The sequence below is a fragment of the Patella vulgata genome, chromosome 4 (assembly GCF_932274485.2).
Source record: "Patella vulgata chromosome 4, xgPatVulg1.2, whole genome shotgun sequence".
In the NCBI taxonomy this organism is placed as follows: Eukaryota; Metazoa; Mollusca; class Gastropoda; family Patellidae; genus Patella; species Patella vulgata.
In genome coordinates, this window is record NC_065882.2 from 8,837,039 (window position 1) to 8,857,320 (window position 20,282).

The 20,282-nt window shown below is 36.4% G+C and overlaps 1 long non-coding RNA gene across 1 annotated transcript in view; it reads left to right on the forward strand.

The window, feature by feature from the left end:
* The first annotated feature begins 1,069 nt into the window (after positions 1-1,069).
* The window catches only part of LOC126819136 (uncharacterized), a 40,547-nt gene continuing 21,334 nt past the window's right edge, over positions 1,070-20,282 (forward strand). Inside the window, exons 1-2 of the long non-coding RNA XR_007679500.2 lie at positions 1,070-1,312; positions 16,140-16,355. This is a non-coding gene — a long non-coding RNA (uncharacterized LOC126819136). The remainder of the gene's footprint in view (positions 1,313-16,139; positions 16,356-20,282) is intronic.

Below are 20,282 nucleotides of genomic sequence, written 5' to 3' on the forward strand. Positions count from 1 at the left end.
AGAGAGAGAGAGAGAGAGATGGAGTTTAACGACCAGGTCATTTCGGGACTAACATATGGTTCAATTTTATTTCAATAATTCGCATGCGCATAGGGGTCTTTAGCAGTGAGAGGAAACCGGAGGACCCGGAGAAAACCCACGAGGTTGGACAGGCGACCCTATTCCTTGTCACGTACAACCGGGGATTCGAAACCACGCCAGTCGACTCAATGACAGACTTTATAATACAGCGCGCGCACGCTAACCATTCAGCCATACACCCCCCCCCCAAGGTATTAGTAATATTAGTATAATTAATATAAGTATTATTAATATAGTTATTATTAATATAAGTATTAATATAAATATTAGTAATAAGTATTAGTAATATACTTATAAGTAATATAAGTATTAATATAAATATTAGTAATACGTATTAGTAATATACTTATTAGTAATATAACTATTAATAATGTAAGTATTAGTTATATAAGTATTGATATAAATATTAATAATGTAAATATTAGTAATATTAGTATTAGTCATCTAAGTATTAATAACATAAGTATTAGTAATATAAGTATACGCCCTTTGTTAATTACATTAGCCATTAAAAGTTGACAATGGAAATTTGTAACTTAAAAGATCTAAAGACTAGGCAATTCTGTTAATGCATGTCTGAGTCCAACTGTAGCTAATAATGTACTTATATTTGGCTGTGTTTATACACACAGTTATATCTACAAGCTGGTTAGTTAATTGAATATAAAGATGGCAAATTCTAACGTGTCAATACCAAATGTTTGAAGTTGCTCAACAAGCAAACACGCATTAGCAATTAGGCCGAAATGCGGCAGTCAATTCATTGTCCCGAAATGACACTCAATTCTTTTCACTCCGATATAAGCAGTTACTCGAACAATTCGTGGGAATAAATATACTCGAGTAGCAATTCTTTTTCTCAAGTCTTGAATTCATGGTTTGAGCCGTTGAACGGATGGGGTTGATACCTTCAAACCAAACAAACAGGGGACCAGTTTTACAGACAAGATATACAACACAGTTGGCTCAGTGTCAATAATCTTCAAGTGTCAAGCGTTCTCGGACTGAACAACCCAACCCATAAACATTGAACTAAAGAGAAGTCTTATTGTATCCCATTCGCTCATCATCCCTACGCATGATTCAGTAGGTCGGAATTAAACAAGGTGAAACCATTACTCCTTGTCACTTCATACTGGGCGCGAAGGACTATACTCATATATTTTAGTGATCGGGATTAAGGGTAACATGGCTCTTAATATGATCTGGAGATTATCGCTAGCTGTAACAGGTGAGAACGATAATATTTTATTGATTTTTATACGATTTTATTTGATTCAAAATTTGTAACTTAATATGATCTGGAGATTATTGCTAGCAGTAACAGGTGAGATCGATAATATTTTATTGATTTTTATACGAAATCTGGTTAAAATGTTGAAACCTTATTGGATCAGCATCTTAATTGAAGAATTGTGACTTTTTTTTTATTTAATTCGGCAAAATATCTCTGCCAGCCAGAACAACTTGAAACCTTATTGGGTCAGCATCTTAATTGAAGAATTGTGTATTTTTTTTTAATTCGGCAAAATATCTCTGCCAACCAGAATAATTTGTCATCATAAATCAGCTTTTAATCGTACTAATTATTAAATATATATATTAATTTGTAAACTCTAACCGTTTAAGCTCCGGTATCTGAAACTTTTTTGATTAATGCCAGCTGTTTGTCTCTCTGTAAAGTCATTCACTATAAACAAACGATATTTTGGTACTCGACCAATTTAGAAGTTAAGAGTTTTCAATCGTTGTATCTGAGAAATATTGAGAGAGAGAGAGAGTTTAACGTCCACAGGACACAAACTATGTCCTTTCGGGACTAACATATGGTTCGATTTTAATTCAATATTTCGCTTGCGCGTAGGGTTCTAAAGCACTGGGAAGAAATCGGAGGACCCAGAGAAAATTGTGCGTTTTACTATAAAAATAGTGTTATTGCCTTTATGTATAATGTCAATGTTTTCAGTATATATCAGATTAATAATAATTTAAGATGATTTAGGATTTGTATCCTTCAAAAATCCTCATTTTGTTGGGCCAGTTTCGTTATTCAAGAATTGTGTCTTTTTACCTAAAAAAAACAGTGTTATTTCATATTGTATTATATCATTTCATACGAATTTCTCCTGTGTATTAAACATACATATTTTAAATAGCGCCAAGTCTCATTATCAAGCAAATACTGAACTTTAAGATCAAAAACTATAGCGTTTTAACAACGTAAAATAAAGCTGAATTGTTAATTCGCAAACACAAACTATAATGTGAAGGATTCAGAGGATTAAATTCTTTGAATTCCTTTCCAACGTTTTTTTTGATATGACCTGTTCTCAATGTATTGTTTTGACTCGCAATTTTAAACTTAAAAAAACGAACACAAACATTAACAAAGACGAGTGTGGATTTATGGATATTAAAACGGCTGACGTTAAACTGGTTGAACGGAGAGATTTATAGATGCATAATGTCAGAGCTATATCTGCCTATTGAAGGTCTTTCTTCTGGTCTCAAATGTTATATAAATTATTAATCAGAGCTTTATTCACATGACAGGACCATAATCAACTCTCTGGAGCATTGGATGATCGTGAGTTTTAAAGGATTGACATACAACCGCCATTTTATAATTTGATTTAAAAATGGATAATCGAGACTTTATTTGTTATCGTAACAATGGTAGCAATGCAAATCGAAACTACGCTATTCTTCAAATAGCCATAACTTCGCTCAGAATAAAGTAATTTGACTTAATTTTTCAGTATATTCCTTTCTCAGTGAATGTTTTTTTTAACTATTATAACAAGAACACCTCCCTCTTTATCCATGGCTTACATAATGTATCTTTCAACCCATGCAGGATTGAAAGAGACAGAGAGAGAGAGAGACCTTCTGATACAACGCACAGGCGTTAACCATTCGGCCACCCAATCCCCCTAGTTTTTGATGAATTTGCAAGATTGCCACTTGTTAAATTTTTGCATAAGCTAGAAACACTATAGGCAACACTCCCGAAAAGCACCATTTACAATAAACTAATTTAGTGTGTTTAAGCGCTGCTGTAAACAGTGTCAATATCGAGATTGTCCCAATTAAACGTGTATTTACCTGAACTAACTCGATAAACCGTCGTATATACTCTAATCTAACAACATTCCTTTAGGTTCAAACACTATAGATGTACTGCCACGAGATATGGTCGATACATCTTCAGATCACCAATACAGAAAATCGATACCTTTTATCGCTGACTTGTATAACAAATATGAAACGGAATTTTTTATTAGTTCTAACTTATATAATATGTTTCAATTTCTTTAGCCCAATAAGAGCAGAACATTAGAACGTTACACTCATTTCGTTTCATCTATATAGTTGTTATAGTGTATCTTTGTATATATTTTATTATATAATTTTAGTTAAAAGTTGTAATTGACCAATGTCCGAATTGATATCTCACTAATCTTTCAAGTCTTTTAACTGTTTGGGTTTATACTTAATGTAACGATATATATATTACGTAATTATAGTTAACACGCGTTCCTGTTGTGTCCATATCTTCTGGGGGGGGGGGTGGATGGCTGAATGGTTAACGTGCGCGCGCTGTATCATACAGTCTGTCATTGAGTCAACTGGCGTGGTTTCGAATCCCCGGTTGTACGTGGCAAAGAGTAGGGTCGCCTGTCCAACCTCGTGGGTTTTCTCCGGGGCCTCCGGTTTCCTCCCACTGTTAAAGACCCCTACGCGCAAGCGAATTCTTGAAATAAAATTAAACCGTATGTTAGTCCCGAAATGACCTAGTTTGTGTCGAGTGGACGTTAAACCCCATTTCTCTCTCTCTCGCCCATATCTTCTTCTGTATTAACCCTTGTGGGTTCACGTTGTGAGAATCACACAGCAGGTATCATGGGGTCCATATGTACCCCAGTTATAATTCAAAGTTTTTACGTACAGATATATTTGAATTAAAAGGCAGCGGTTTGGATTGTATTTGCATTCATATTTGACATCTGAAAAACAACTAAAATATTATCCAAAAACATTTTAGTGACATATGGAAAAGATTTAATAATTCTCAACAAATTGCTACTTTGTGTACTATGTGATAAAGAGGTTAAATGGCAATTCACGCTTGATATAAAAACCATTGAATATTTGGAATTCATTTAATTTTTGGTATTTATAACATGCAGAAAACACATTAGCAAAATCGCCATGTCCCCCCTCAAGCGTTTGGACTGATTTGTAACGTAACTCTGCATGTGGGAAGCAGATGAATACCGATCTCTTCGCTACGTGTAAAAATGTATAGGAGACAAAGTCACTAAATTTCGGAAAGCAGTGCCCAGTAGTTATTACACAACATTATAAAACATGTGCATGGGGTCCATGGAGACCCCACGTGCACCGACAAGGGTAAATATATAATATGTAGAATGATATTGTTTACTCATCTTCATATCATCGCTACAGAGAATCGATATCTTTTATCGCTTACTTGCATGAAAAAATCTTGTGTTAATTAGCTATATATTATATAGAATAACACCAGCTTTTATGTTATTTGATATTAATGATATGAGACCGGGGAGTTAACAAAATTACATCATGTACTTAGTAATCTATCAATAATAGATAGGTGTATCAATTTACAAGGCATATCATGTTACGTTTATATCTAAGGAGTATATGACGGTTTAGAAAATCAATTCTGAATAATTTACGATTTAGCAAGTGGTGGGGGAATGATACTGATAAACAACAAAAAAACAAAATGTCCCACGTTAAGATTGATCATTATATATTAAACTTTCAATGTATCATATTCCCGTCATTATGATTTAAACTTTCAATATCTCATATTACACACTAATATAAAGAATTGAACTTTTAATACGTCATATTACAACGTCATATTATCACCATTATGATTTAAACGTTCAATACGTCATATTATCACCATTATGATTTAAACGTTCAATACGTCATATTATCACCATTATGATTTAAACGTTCAATACGTCATATTACCGTCATTACGAATTAAACTTTCAATGTGTCATATTACCCTCATTATGAATTAAACTTTCAGTACGTCATATTACCATCATTATGATTCAAACTATTAATACGTCATATTACCATCATTATGATTCAAACTATTAATACGTCATATTACCATCATAACGAATTAAACTTTCAATACGTCATGTAACGGTGTACCGAGGACGTTGAATCTTGCAAAATGTTCAATTCATCATATCTTTGTTAGTACAGAAAGTAATAGGGGATCAAGTGGCTAAGTGGGTAAGACGCTGGCTCGCTAGCCTGGAGGTCGGGTGTTCGATCCCTGCATTGGCCGAGAAAGTTCATTCAGATTTTCCGGCGTGGTTTCCCCTTGTCAATGATGCAGGATGGAGGGCCTGACAAGGACAGCTATCTAGTCGTTCGGATGGGACGGAAAACTGAGGTCCCGTGTATACATTGGCGTGCACGTAAAAGATCCCTTGGCAGTTGGAATTCGATATAAGAGTAGGCCGTAGCACCGCTGCCCGGGCATAATTTCCCTCATAGCACACTGTATAGCGTATGCCCGTCTTCATTAGCCCAGGTTAGGAGCAGAACAATAGGACGTTAAACCCCATTTCATTTCATTTCATTTACAGAACGGAATATCCCAACTCAAAGGTATTAAAATTAACATTTTAGGGAACTACTAGTATTTGACATATCTTTTAAATGGATATAGGCCAACAAATTAAATTAATGGAGAGTGGACAACCTCCGTTATGTAGCAAATAGATTTAGCTTACTTCCTGAGTGTTTACTGTCGATTCATCTACTACTAGTTATTCTCTAAACAGAAGGATACCCATCCGATCTACGTAAACTACTCGAGTAGTCACAAAATGCACATTCAAATCTTTGAAGAACATTAAGTAAATAAAGAACGACAGACTCGAACGATTTCTTTTCCAGGTCATCAATTAAATGTTACACCCGAATGTACACAACGTTACCATAACTAAACACCCAATTTATAAGAAAAAAATAGACACGGAAAAGATTTAATAATTAACTGTTTACAAAGAGGGAAGACGTGTTAATTCACAAAAAAAATGAAGTATGCGCTAGAGCGCTAGTTGAACAATAGCAAACTAGATCTTTAGATTCACAAGCTTCCGAATCATCTTAATTACGGGAATTTTTCTAAGAAAAAGAAATAAACGGGTTCTTAAGTCGCTGGTTTTCGCTGATATTCGTTTATGTGTTTAATAATTCAATTGCAAGGGTCTCTTGCAATCTTGTTTGCTTTGCTGGGCGATGATGATCTAGATACATTATTGAAGAAATGTTGAAATGCCCGTAATTATCTTTTTTTTTATATAAAAGGACATTTCAATTAGTGATGCGTGGGTAGTAATTAGAACATTGATGAATAACGAACATGATTACCTTTAATAAACCATCGATTCATGTATGATGTCAAGAAAGAGAAATGGGGCTTAACGTTCACTCGATACAAACTAGGTCATTTCGGGACTAACATATGGTCTAATTTTATTTCAATAATTCGCTTGCGCGTAGGGGTCTTTAGCAGGGGGAGGAAACCGGAGGACCCGGAGAAAACCCACGAGGTTGGACAGGCGACCATACTCCGTGCCACTTACGTATATTGTAAACAACTACTGATAAACTATAAAGTGGTTGCCTTCTCTGAAAAGGATCAAAGGATCAGAATAGAGCCCTACGTTTCCCAACTGTCTTTTCTTAGCGCCAATGTGTACACAGGTGGACATTGGTGTTTCGTTCAACCCAAACGAAAGGAAATGAAATGAAATGAAATAGAGTTTAACGTCCTACTTTTCTGCACCGACTGTATGCTATTAGAGACATTTTTCCCGGATAGCGGCAATGGTTCTTTTACGTGCACGGATTTTTGTCCTATCCGACGACTAGATATCCTCCTTGCCAAGCCCCCATACAGGAAAAGCACGCTGGAAAATTCAGGGGGACTTTCTCAACCAACATCGGGGTCGAACCCGAGCCTACCCAAATCCAAATGACTACAGGCATAATGTCCTTAAATAAATTTTTTTAAAGATACATTATGGGAGATTAGATAAAGAGCTGGCAGTTCTCACTATAATAGTTAAAACCTAGATAATGTAAAGGGAATGTGCTGAAAATTTCAGTCAAATTGATCCACTCTGAACCGAGATTTTAGCAATTGAATTTTTGGTCTAGCCTCGATCATCATTACTAAAGTCGATACGAAAAAAAACCTAGTCTCGATTATCCATTTCATGATTAAATCATGAATGGAAGTCGAACAGCAAATCAGAACCTACTCCAATAAACATCGCAGACTAGCGATGACATCGACAGTTGATTATGGTTTGGATAAGTTAAATAATGTCTAATTAATAATTTAGATAACATTTCAGGCCTAAAGAAAGACCTGCAATCGCCAGATTTAGCTCTTGCATAATGTATGTTTAACTAAATTTCGTTACGTTTACACAGGGTGAGTATCACACCCATCTTTGTATATTATTTTCTATCATGTCAGAATAACCTTAGCATATTTTCATTGCCGTCCCATCCTACATTTGGAGATTAGGCGACATACTTCACTCTTCATATTGATATAAAATATGTTTTATATATCAATCCTTGCCAAGTTCTTAGGCTTCGGTAAAGACAAAACTTTCAAACTTAGTAAACATTTCATTTTAAAAAATTTGCAGGATTTTTTTTACATCACCGTGCCTCTTCCTGTTCACGTCCGCAATTTTTGTGTAATGCTGTGTATTTCTTTTTTTTAAAATATTTTATTTGGTTTTCACTTTGTTCCAACTACCACAGCCGTCTGGGGGGTTGGATGTCCGAATAGTTAGCGCGTGCTCGCTGTATCATAAGGTCTGCAATTGAGTCAACTGGCGTGGTTTCGATTCCTCGGTTGTAGGTGCCAAGGAGTAGGGTCGCCTGCCCAACCTCGTGTGTTTCCTCCGGGTCCTCCGGTTTCCTCCCAGTGTTAATAAAAAAAGACCCCTACGCGCAAGCGTGGTGGAAATACCAGATATCGTGCTGTGATCTCCATGGTCGCAAATGATCGCCGAGTCATGTCGTTTGTTTTGAGCATGTTCAAAACAAACGCCAAGGTTCTGTGATCTGCCCTGGAAAGATGTAAAAACGCGACATTTTTCAAGTTTGTAATATTTTGGGACATTTTCGCGGTTTGTGTTCACGTTTGCCGGCGGACTTGTGCATTTTCTGGTCGCCGGACAGTCGCTGCAACGCAGTAAGGACGCCACCCCGGTCTGACGGGGTAATAAGAGATCCTCTTCGTCGAATTCCAGCTGTCCAGGGTTTTTTCACGTGCACGCCAATGTATACACGAGACCTCGGTATCTATTTAATTACTGAACGGAATTGAACCATTTTTCGACTTAAATTCAACTTTCAAAATCCCTGAAATGTCGGTGGGAGACATTAAAGAATGTTGGTAAGAACACGTTGACTTTCCTGCTAACAAAAGAGTTATAGATATATAGACATATTTGGTTTATTGACACTACGTGGCCTAGTTTGATCATCAAACATAACAAAGGGGAGACAAGTATCTAGGACATTTGTATCGATTAAACTAGCTTGTGTTGTTATTATAAAGATTAACATCCAATGTCAAAGAACGCAATGTTGTTCAGTTTGTCGGACCGCGATGTCTACTAAATGCTGCGACGTGCGCATACAACGTAACATTAAATTAGAATTTTCCAGACGAAGGTGATTTTTGACTATCCGCCGAGTATGGAATGTAGTTTGGATCTGGAATATGACATGTTTAGTTTAACAGGTCACCTATATTTATTGTCACAAACTTAGAGAAAGTTCAAAATAAACAGCCACCAGGACTGACAAATGTATTAGAAATAACTGATGTCGGCTCAGTCTATTTGTACAGGCGATAACAGAGATAATGTTATATTTGACGCAACGCTTACAGTCGATAACACAGATACTGTTATACTTGACGCAACTTTTACATACGATAACACAGATAATATTATACTTGACGCAACGTTTACTGACGATAACACAAATCATGTTATACTTGACGCAACGTTTACAGACGATGGCACAGATAATGTTATACTTGACCTAACAAAGTTGATATATATAGTGAGCATCGAAATCTATATTGTTGCTTTAGATTTATAGATTCCAAGTGAAATACCTAGTTTAGCTTATTAAATTCCAAGTGAAATACACATTTGAGCTTTATAAATTCCAAGTGAACTACATAGCTTAGCTTGATAGATTCCAAGTGAAAGACATATAGCTTGAAAGATTGCAAGTGGAATACAAATAGCCTGATATATTCAAAGTGAACTACATATTTTAGCTTTATAAATTCCAAATGAAATACAAATAAATTCCAAGTGAAATATAAATAAATTCCAAGTGAAATATAAATAAATTCCAAGTGAAATTTTAGTGACGGATGTTTTAGCAATATATGGAGATATTCAATATCCTTATCGATCATAGGACTCTGGAGAAAATATGGGGGTTGCGAAGGGTAATTTTAAGAAGTAAGGTCTCCCGCCAAATCTCGTGGTTTTCCCAGGCTCTTCCAGGTTTCCCCACTGCTAGAAACACGTACGCACAAGTACATTATTGCCGAAAAAGTGTTGGGTGGGCCTTAAGCCTCTCTCAAGCTTCACTTTTCATCATCGAGTTGCAAATATGTTAACAACGTCGCAGCAAAGGCAAATACGATCAAATAGCCTCGTCATCGTAATAACCATGAATACGATTAAATAGCCCCATCATCGTAATAACCATGAAAATACGATCAAATAGCCTCGTCATCGTAATAACCATGAATACGATTAAATAGCCCCATCATCGTAATAACCATGAAAATACGATCAAATAGCCTCGTCATCGTAATAACCATGAATACGATTAAATAGCCCCATCATCGTAATAACCACGAAAATACGATTAAATAGTCTCCTCATCGTAATAACCATGAATACGATTAAATAGCCCCGTCATCGTAATAACCATGAAAATACGATTAAATAGCCCCGTCATCGTAATAACCATGAAAATACGATTAAATAGCCCCATCATCGTAATAACCATGAAAATACGATTAAATAGGCTCCTCATCGTAATAACCATGAATACGATTAAATAGCCCCGTCATCGTAATAACCATGAAAATACGATTAAATAGCCCCGTCATCGTAATAACCATGAAAATACGATTAAATAGCCTCCTCATCGTAATAACCATGAAAATACGATTAAATAGCCTCGTCAACGTAATAACCATGAAAATACGATTAAATAGCCGCTTCATCGTAATAACCATATAAATACGATTAAATAGTCCCATCGGCGTAATAACCACGAAAATACGATTAAATAGCCTCATCATCGTAATATCCATGAAAATACGATTACAAAGCTTAAACATCGTATGACAAATACATTGGCCAGTCGAGAAATTAACAAAATAAACAAGTTTTTAGCTTTTAAGACGTAGTGCAAGGCCGGATTTACCAGTGCGCAGAGTAGGCCATTGGCCTTGGGCCTAGGGGTGTCTTGGGGCCCAATGATACTGATTTAGTAATATAAATATATATTGGATACTGACACATGCCACTATGTCTATATATTTGGGTATCCCACTGATGGGTTTGGACCACAAATAGTTAAAGTTACAATTTCATATTTGTAAGTTATATTTTTAAAATGTATTAAAATAAAGCCCTAAAATAGATGGTATCTATAGATAATCCTACCTTGTTAAAGAATAATCCTATCAATCCTATAATTCACTATTGCCAGTTGAGAAATTGGCAAAAATATAATTTTCAACTTCAAATTCAAAAGTTTGAAGATAGCTATTCCATGGGGGGGGGGGGGCAAGGGAGGTAATTGTGTTATTTTAAGTGTGAGAGAGATAACCTATGATCGTATAATAGTGAGTTGACAACATATTGAGCAAAAGACATAGAAATAATTATGTTTTGACTTTCTTAGAAAATATGAAATTGTAACTTTAAATTAGACCCCGCGTAGTAACTTTAAACACTATGACGTTTCAGCTGGGTTCACTCATGGGGTCAACAATCTCGACAAAAGGAAAAGGCACCTTTGCATAACAATACGATTTGTAACTAGGAAGTCTATGTTTTTTTACTCCATTTGGAATATATAAAAAAAAATTGTGTCTAAAGAAATCTTGGTAAGTATAGATGATGTTAGGGTAATCTTTTAAGTACAATGACTTTGATTCTCGTGCCAAACAAAGGTAGAAATACAATGTTTATAAATCTAGAACCGGGGGGAATATTGACGTAAAGATTAATACACGGAAGAAAGACCGAGAAATTACTGCTCAGCATTGTCCAGAGACTATCATGGTTTAATATAAATAAGAATATTCTTGTATTGATTCAACATCTTGTCAAGTTTGAAATCAACATCAACTAGAATCGATTTCAATAAGCTTAAAGGTGCTAAATCGCTAATATTTAGGACCTAGAAATTGACACAAATGGGTCTCAAAGCATATAATAATGTAATACGAATGTATATAAACTGATTTACATTCAGTCGTATCCGTTTTTAACTGTAATTTCAAATCTGTTATGTTCGATGTAATATGTCAGAAGTCGCTATCGAATTGGAATCTGTAAAGTCTGGTTATTCCAGTCTACACCAATAGTATTTATTGCGCATGCTCTCCAGATAAGAATATGGCGCCACCGTTTGACATGACTTGTGGAATATCTCTAGTCTCTTTCTTCGAGTCCCTTGTTACAAATGGCGCTGAAACGCATTATGGTCCCTGATTTGTGTACCAATGGTAAAATGTGTATTTTGTCTTAAATATTGGATATCAGAATCTCATCTTTTCCCGGTAAGATCACAACAACTTTCTTGATTTAAATTGACAAATAGTTCGTGTTTTCAACGTCGAAGACTTTGGATGATATTGAGTTAGAGACTTAGCTACTTTAAACATTGACTGAACATGGTGCTAATGCTGCACCCATATGCACTGCCAAGTAATGTTACAAAAGGCTGTTTAGTCAACAAGTGCATTGACGCCATCTCATAAAATGTAGAAATTTTATCAAGTTGGCATATTTCTAAAAGCTTAAAGATACATTATGTAAGATTTAGATAAAGAGCTAGCCAGTCTTGCTGTAATAGTTCGAAAATAGATAATAAAAAATGAATAATTTGAAAATTTCATTCAAATTACTCTATTGCGAGTGAAGATATTAGCCTTTAAAGGTTTGGCAAGACGTGTGCAATAATTTTAACCACAGTACAGGTTGTTCGAAGCTATGTTTCGCTCCTCCATTTTTAGCTTAAATCAAAAGATGGCTGAACTGTTCTAATCTATTCAATATCGGAGAAATCCGATGCCATCGAGAGTTCATTTTAAAAGGCCTGGATAAGTTAATTAATATCTAATTAATAATTTAGAAAACATTTCAGGCCCAAAGAAAGACCTGCAATAGAGAGAGAGAGAGAGAGAGAGAGAAAGAGAGAGAGGGGTGGTTACTTGGTACAATTTTATTTCATTAATTCGCATGCGTGTAGATGTCTTTACTAGTGGGCGGGTGGGCGGAAACCTCAGGACCTGTAGAAAACCCACAAGGTTAGACAGGCGATGTGACAGTATTGTGTCTTTATATCATGTTCTGGGTGACAAGACTAGTTTAACATATAATAATACTTTTATTTTCTGCTTCTTCTAACATATTATGTACAAAACTTAAAGACTCCATAACTAACTTGTATTGAGCGAGCCATGTCCTAGCTTGGCACAAACCTGCCACCTTTCAGGCGTTCTCCCTCGTTCCGTGTCGTCTTGTGCCAAGGCGCCCATGGCCTCCGCTCTCGTGTCCTGTCCGGACCTCTCCCTGAGCCGGATTCTTATCTGGGCTTATAAACCCTTCCAGACAAAGGAATCTTATTAGACATCTGGTTAATGTATCATGTATCATATTAGGTTTAACATTTAGTACAGTTTGCTACAGTTTGCTTATCATCAAGGAAAGTTTAAATAAGACATGCCAACAAGTTAAAGTTAAGATTACATAATAACATAAGACCTCTAGGAGTGTCGATAGTAGACAGGTTTAAAATCACTTTCGCGTATCAAGATGATAGGAAGCGTATATAACATCTGTTATTATGTAACAGCGACCCTACTCCTTGCGTACAACCGGGAAATCCAAACCACGCCAACTGACCCAATGACTGACATTATGACACAGCGCGCACGCGCTAACCATTCGGCCATCCACCCCCGTCCCCTAAATTCGAACTATTGTTACATCTATCCTCACCCATATACAAGAAAAATATAAGTTAAATTTGTCTCCATCGGAATGATTAAATCTGAAAAGCCCTACCCACTAAATTCAAACTAGTAAGAGAAATGAAATGGGGTTTAACGTCCTACTGTTTTGCTCCTAACCTGGGCTAATGAAGACGGGCATACGCCATACAGTGTGCTATAAGAGAATTTTTTCCCGGGCAGCGTCACTATGGCCTACTCTTATATCGAATTAAAACAACCAAGAGATCTTTTACGTCACCCCAATGTATACACGGAACCTCCTTTTTTAATCCCATCCGAACGACTAGACAGATTTCCTTGTCAGGCCCTCCGTCGTTCACCACTAACGAGGGGAAACCACTTCGGAAAATCCCGATAAACGTTCTCGGTCAATGCAGAGATCGAACACCCGACCTCCAGGCTAGTGAGCCAGCGTCTTACCCACTTAGCCACCCTGACCCCCCCCCCCCCCCCCACGAAATTTAAACTAGTCTTGTTCTCAGTACGAGTACACTTCCACTGCGAATAATCCATCTACACAATTCTGAACACTAAACGTAATTGTTTTATTTAAAATTCTAACCATTCCCCAGTAGATGGCTTCGTAACTTCGTATTTATCCATGAACACCTATCTGAAAAAAAACCCCAAAACAACTGATTCATTCAAATACGATGAACAGAGTTGGTACGTTTCCCATTAGCAACAGAAGTCAAGATACCCTTGTAACCTGTCCAGTCAAGTCGGTATAATGTGTAGCCTGACTACAATCCGTTACGTCTCCCAGTGTCGACATTGTTTCATGCTGAGCTCAAACATTCCAACACCCAAGATTTAAACCCTAACTAAGATAACATGACAAACTTGGCGTTTGAAACGCGTAACGAAGCCAATAAATCAACATATTCCTGTTACACGTAACTTAACGTAATACTGTCTGTTGTAATACCAGTGATGTCAAGTGAAAATCACACGTTTTTTATACTATTTCAGAGCCGGAGATGGCGTTCACGTCCAAGAACTCCGAGAATGCTAACTATTTCTCGCGCCCCAAGGAAGATAATAACCCTATACTTTTTGAGAACGGGAATATAGCATAATATATTAAAGAACAATATCATTACATATGTGATAGAACTGGTTAAACACGGTCTAAATATAATTTTAACACAGGGATTATTGCTACGATAGATGCGTAATAAAGGTTTCAACAATCGGAAGTGACGAACGCAAAAGGAAAACACGAGTTATCCCTCTATATAACTGACTGAAGTGACAAGTGATAACATATATACGAGAGAATTTCTGCTCACTAATAATTCCTTCGAAGACCAAAAGTTGTTATTTGAGACTGTAAGAGGATATCTGACAATTCAAAAAAGTAATTGAATGTCATTAGATAAGAAAACACGAGAAAAATAGAAATAGTCCGTACATGCCCTTGTTTTTATTCATTCTATTCCTAATAAAAACATGGTAATGCACGGACCTTTTCTATTTTTCTTTCGTGTTCTCTTATCTAGTGACAGTCAATTCTTGTATCTAGTGACTTTCAATTCTTTTTATAAATTGTCAGATATCCTCCTCTCACACAACAACTTTTGGTCTTCGAAGGAATTATTAGTGAGCAGTAACATATTTCATCACACTTCAACCCAAATCACGGGGGCGCTCACATTCAGGAATTCCTTTAATGTATTTCGAAATGCAAACTATTACTCGCACTCTAATATCCCGGTTCGTATACAAAAATAGGACATTAACCTTTACATTTCATTTCATGTCATCTCATTAGTTTTCAAATAAGGTTAGTGTTGAATTTATCACGAAATTTAACACTATTAACACCCCATCTACATATATACGGAATCGCTTGCGCGTAGGGGTCTTTAGCAGTGGGAGGAAACCGGGGGACTCGGAGAAAACCCACGAGGTTGGACAGGCGACCCTACCCCTTGTCACGTACAACCGGGGGATTCGAAACCACGCCAGTTGACTCAATGGCAGACCTTTTGATACAGCACACACACGCTAACCATGCTTAGAAATGTACATGGAGGGGTATAAATATGCGTATTATGTGCTGATAGTTTAGAATATTCAGAATATTCCAAAATTTCCAACCTCGTGGGTTTTCTCCCGGTCTTCCGGCTTCCTCCCACTGCTAAAGACCCCGAAATGACATTATGTCGAGTGGACGTTACCCCCACCCCACCCACCCTTCTCTCTCTCTCTCTCTCTCTCGCAATATGTTTTGAAAACAGACGAATCCTTTGGATATATTTCATTCTAAAAATGAAGTAAATCTGCCTACTCTTATTTTAATTTACAACTGTCAGGGGATCGTTATACACGGGACCACGGGTTTTTTTTTGTCCCATTCAAACAAGAAGAAAACCATCCCTTCATGCTAGGGCGTCCGATATCTTACAACACTGACAAGAGGAAACCAGACTGCAGTACTTTCTCGGCCAACATCGGAATCAACCCCGAGACGTCCTTGTTTTGTCCCACAGCTAAAGACCCCCAATGCACAAGCAAATTATTGAATTACAACTGAACCATATGTTAGTCCCAAAATAACTAATGGACGTTAAAACACATTCTCCCTCTCTCTTTTCTCGTAAATAGGGATGCTTGTTATAACAATTAATGTTTTATCTTATTATATTCACAGCCTTGTTGCTGGTTGCTGGTCAATCTGTACTTCCAAAAACTGGCGATGAGTGTTCTCAGGAGCGCTCTTTCGCTAAACCGGATGACTGCACATCCTTCTGGCAGTGTGCAGAAAAGAGCGACGGGCTTTCCTATTGGATAGAATCGAAATGTATCGATGGTTTAGCATTTAACACGGAGAACGAAATATGTGAGCGACCAGCCACTCCGTGTCCAGGTTAGTATCAACATTATATAATTATTAATGGAGAATATGGATTAAAAACCTGAAGATGTTCCGATGTGGAGCTGAAAGAGCTAGCTGCATAATACTGTGTTTCTTTCCTCAACATTTTAATTTTCATTGTACGACTTTCTTATGTTTTTAATTTTCAAGAAATATATTAATTGATTCCACTGTCCATATATCGGGTGGCCCAGTATATCATCATTGGCCTTTCACAAAACGGGGGGGGGGGGGGGTTGGAAGGCCGAATGGGTAGCAGGTGCGCGCTGCATCATAAGGTCCGTCATTGAGTCAACTGGTGTAGTTTCTATTCCCAGGTTGTACGTGACAAGAAGTAGGCTCGCCTGTCCACACTCTTGTGTTTTCTCCGGGTGCTCCGGTTTCCTCCCACTGCTAAAAACCCCAACGCGTAAGCAAATTATTGAAATAGAAATTGAACAATATGTTAGTCCCGAAATGACCAAGTTTGTGTCGAGTGGACGTTAAACCCTCTCTCTCTCTCAGACTGGGCCACCCAATATATTAAATGAATAATAACACTCTCTCTCCCTCTCCCCCCTCTCTCTCTCTCTCCCTCTCTCTCTCACACACACACAAACTATTAAATATATTAAATGAATAATAACACTACTATTTGTATAGAGCATGTTCTTCTACATTGCTGACCTTTTTCTTAATCTAGTCATCTAATTCTTTCTAATGGCTTACAGGATGACTGCACAGCACACAAATTGAAATAATCCCGTGGACACAACACACGGACACACAGGCTTTATTAACCATGTAACGCCTATAATCAAATCACAATTTAATCAAAAATATCTTTATAAAAGAATCTCTTGCAGAATCTCATTTCATCCCGACTTCGATGCAAGGTTCCCACCGTCGTGCGGTGCGTTACGATAGGGTTATTCCTTTTGAGTCCACGATCTGGTACGTGCAGATACGTTCGGATACGCCTGGTACGTGCCGATACGTTCGGATACGCCTCGATGCGATCAACACAATTGCTACGCCCGACCTTAATATATAATAAGATCTGATAGGATCACCACGATTACTTCATCATTAAAACCACGATTTCATTTGTAGCGAGAATCGTGATGGTGGGAACCTAGCATAACATTAGTCTTAATCATGTGACAGATTCAGCACAAACAGGGGCGGATCCAGAGAGGGGGGGGGGGGGTTGGGGGGGTCGACCCCCCCCCCCCTGCTCAGCTACATAAAATTTTTTGTAAATCAACACTTTTTATGAGAAAGGTTTCTCGGCCGTGTGCTTTATCCTTTATCGTCAGAATTGGGACCGGATGGGCACTCAAAGTACGAGATAATGATATAGACATTATGTGATATCACAATTAATTTGCATCCATGAAATTGAATCACAATGTCATTGTATTAATTCATAATATACGCCAAAATGACGATAGAGACCATGTGGGAGGGGGGGGGGGATACATTGTCTCAGGAACATGACCCACCCCCCCCTGCAAAAATTCCTGGATCCGCCCCTGACAAATTTGGTAAGAGATTTCCGACCCGATAAATTTGTCCCGCACATATTTGAAAAACCTAATCATACCATTCTCCCATACTTTCGTTCAGTTGAAAATTCGTTTGGTTGTTGATTATAAGAGATAGCCTTTAAAGGGACATTATGTAAGACTTAAGACCCCGCCAGACCGGGCTGCCGTCCTTACGGCGCTGAAGCGACCGTACTGCGACCAGAAAATGTACAAGGTCGCCGGCAAACGTAAACACAACACGAGAAAATGTCCCAAAAAATTACAAACTTGAAAAAAGTCGCGTTCTTACAGCTTTCCAGTTCAGATCTCAGACCGTGCGTTTGGTTTGAACAAACGTCGTGATTCGGCGATCATTGGCGACCATGGAGACCGCAAAACGATATCTAGCCTTTCCACCACGCTTTTACCACGCGACCATTTTCCGTCCTCGTAGCGTCGCATTAAGGACGGCACACCGGTCTTACGGGGATATTAGATAACGATAGGGTCGTTCTGGCTATACTAGTTCAAAAATAGATAATGTAAAATGAATATATTGAAAATTATTATATGGCGATCATGTTTCAATCCATTGAACATGGCGACCATCCGATGGTTTAGACACAATCTAGAGACCTGCAATAGACAGATTGATCTCTTACATAATATATCTTTAAATACAGGACAGCGCTTCCAAAAATGACGTGTTTAAATTACCCAAACATTCAATGTTTCAAAATATGATGTGTGGAAGGAACTTCAAATATTTTAGATATTAAAACTAAGATTCAAAATTAATTTTAAATGTTAGATATTAAACACAAGATTTTAAATTAATGTCAATATTAAATATTAAAAGCAAGATTTAAAATTAATTTTAAATGTTAAATATTAAAACTAAGATTCAAAATTAATTTCAAATGTTAGATATTAAAACTAAGATTTAAAATCAAATGTTAGATATTAAAATAAAGATTTAAAATCAATATCAAATGCTACATATTAAAACTAACATTTGAAATCAATGTCAATGTTAGATGTTACGTTTTGAAATCAATGTCAATTTTAACTTGAACAACCTATAGGCCATGTTGAAACATTATGTTATAGAATAATAATTACTGGTTTAATAACATGCAACGTTTCGACTATTAAGCTTTCGTCTTTATCACGCAAATGATTCTGTTATAGTTTGAAATTGTGTACATCTAAATATGGCGATCTCGCAATCTACACAAGACAGTCAGTCGTATACAGACCAAATCGTCCTACGACAAAACACCACTTACACGCGAAACTCCCTCTGTAAACAGTACACTTAAAATGAAGTATTATTCTTCTTTTATATCTATGTTTAGATATAAAAAAACTCAGTAAATTTATAAGAAGAATTTCGGCGTAAAGGGAAATAGGTTAGTAAGCGAAGTATTTAAAGAAGGATACAAAATGAATTTCAAACATTTACTTTGAATTTAAATGTACTTTTCTTTTCAATAGAAAAACGCACATGGGTCGACAATTAGTTTAAGTGTATAATTTAATTTACCTGTAGTAAACAAAGTGCCACTTAAAGGAAAAATAAATATATAAATTGTAAAACATAGATTTATTCAAGAAAACTGAATTCCTTTAAAGCTACAATTTCACATTTTCTAAGAAAGTCAAAACATAATTATTTCTATGTCTATTGCTCAATAGGTTGTCCATTCACTATTATACGATCATAGGTTATCTTTCTCACACTTAAAAATCTTCACACCGGAAATAATAACACAATTACCTCCCAATTACCTCCCTTGTTTTCCTGTTCCTCACCATGGAATAGCTATCTTCAAACTTTTGAATTTGAAGTTGAAAATGATATTTTTGCCAATTTATCAACTGGCAATAGTGAATTATAGGATCAATATGGTTATTCTTTAACAAGGTAGGACTGTTTATACATACCATCTATTTTAGGGCTTTATTTTAATACATTTTAAAAATATAACTTAAAAATATGAAATTGTAACTTTAAACGACACTTTATATTACATTTAGAATATAGTGGGAATTACCGTTACAATATACTTGTAATTACCATTACAATAAGATATATACTGGTAATTGCATTTACAATACATTAGTTATTACCGTTATAATATACTGGGAATGGCCTTTACAAATTAGTGGTAAATACCTATACAATATACAGGAAATGACCTTTATAATGTTTTGTACACGGTGAACAGTCCATTTGCTGATTACACCATTTTGCCTATACCGTTTTTTTAAGACTTCGAATTTTGTCTAATGGTTTGGATTGTTCGTACTTGGTTTTATTTTATTTGTAATTACCGTTCCAATATACTTGCAATTACATTTACAATTAAGTGGAATTTATACCATAACAATAAATATACTGACAATC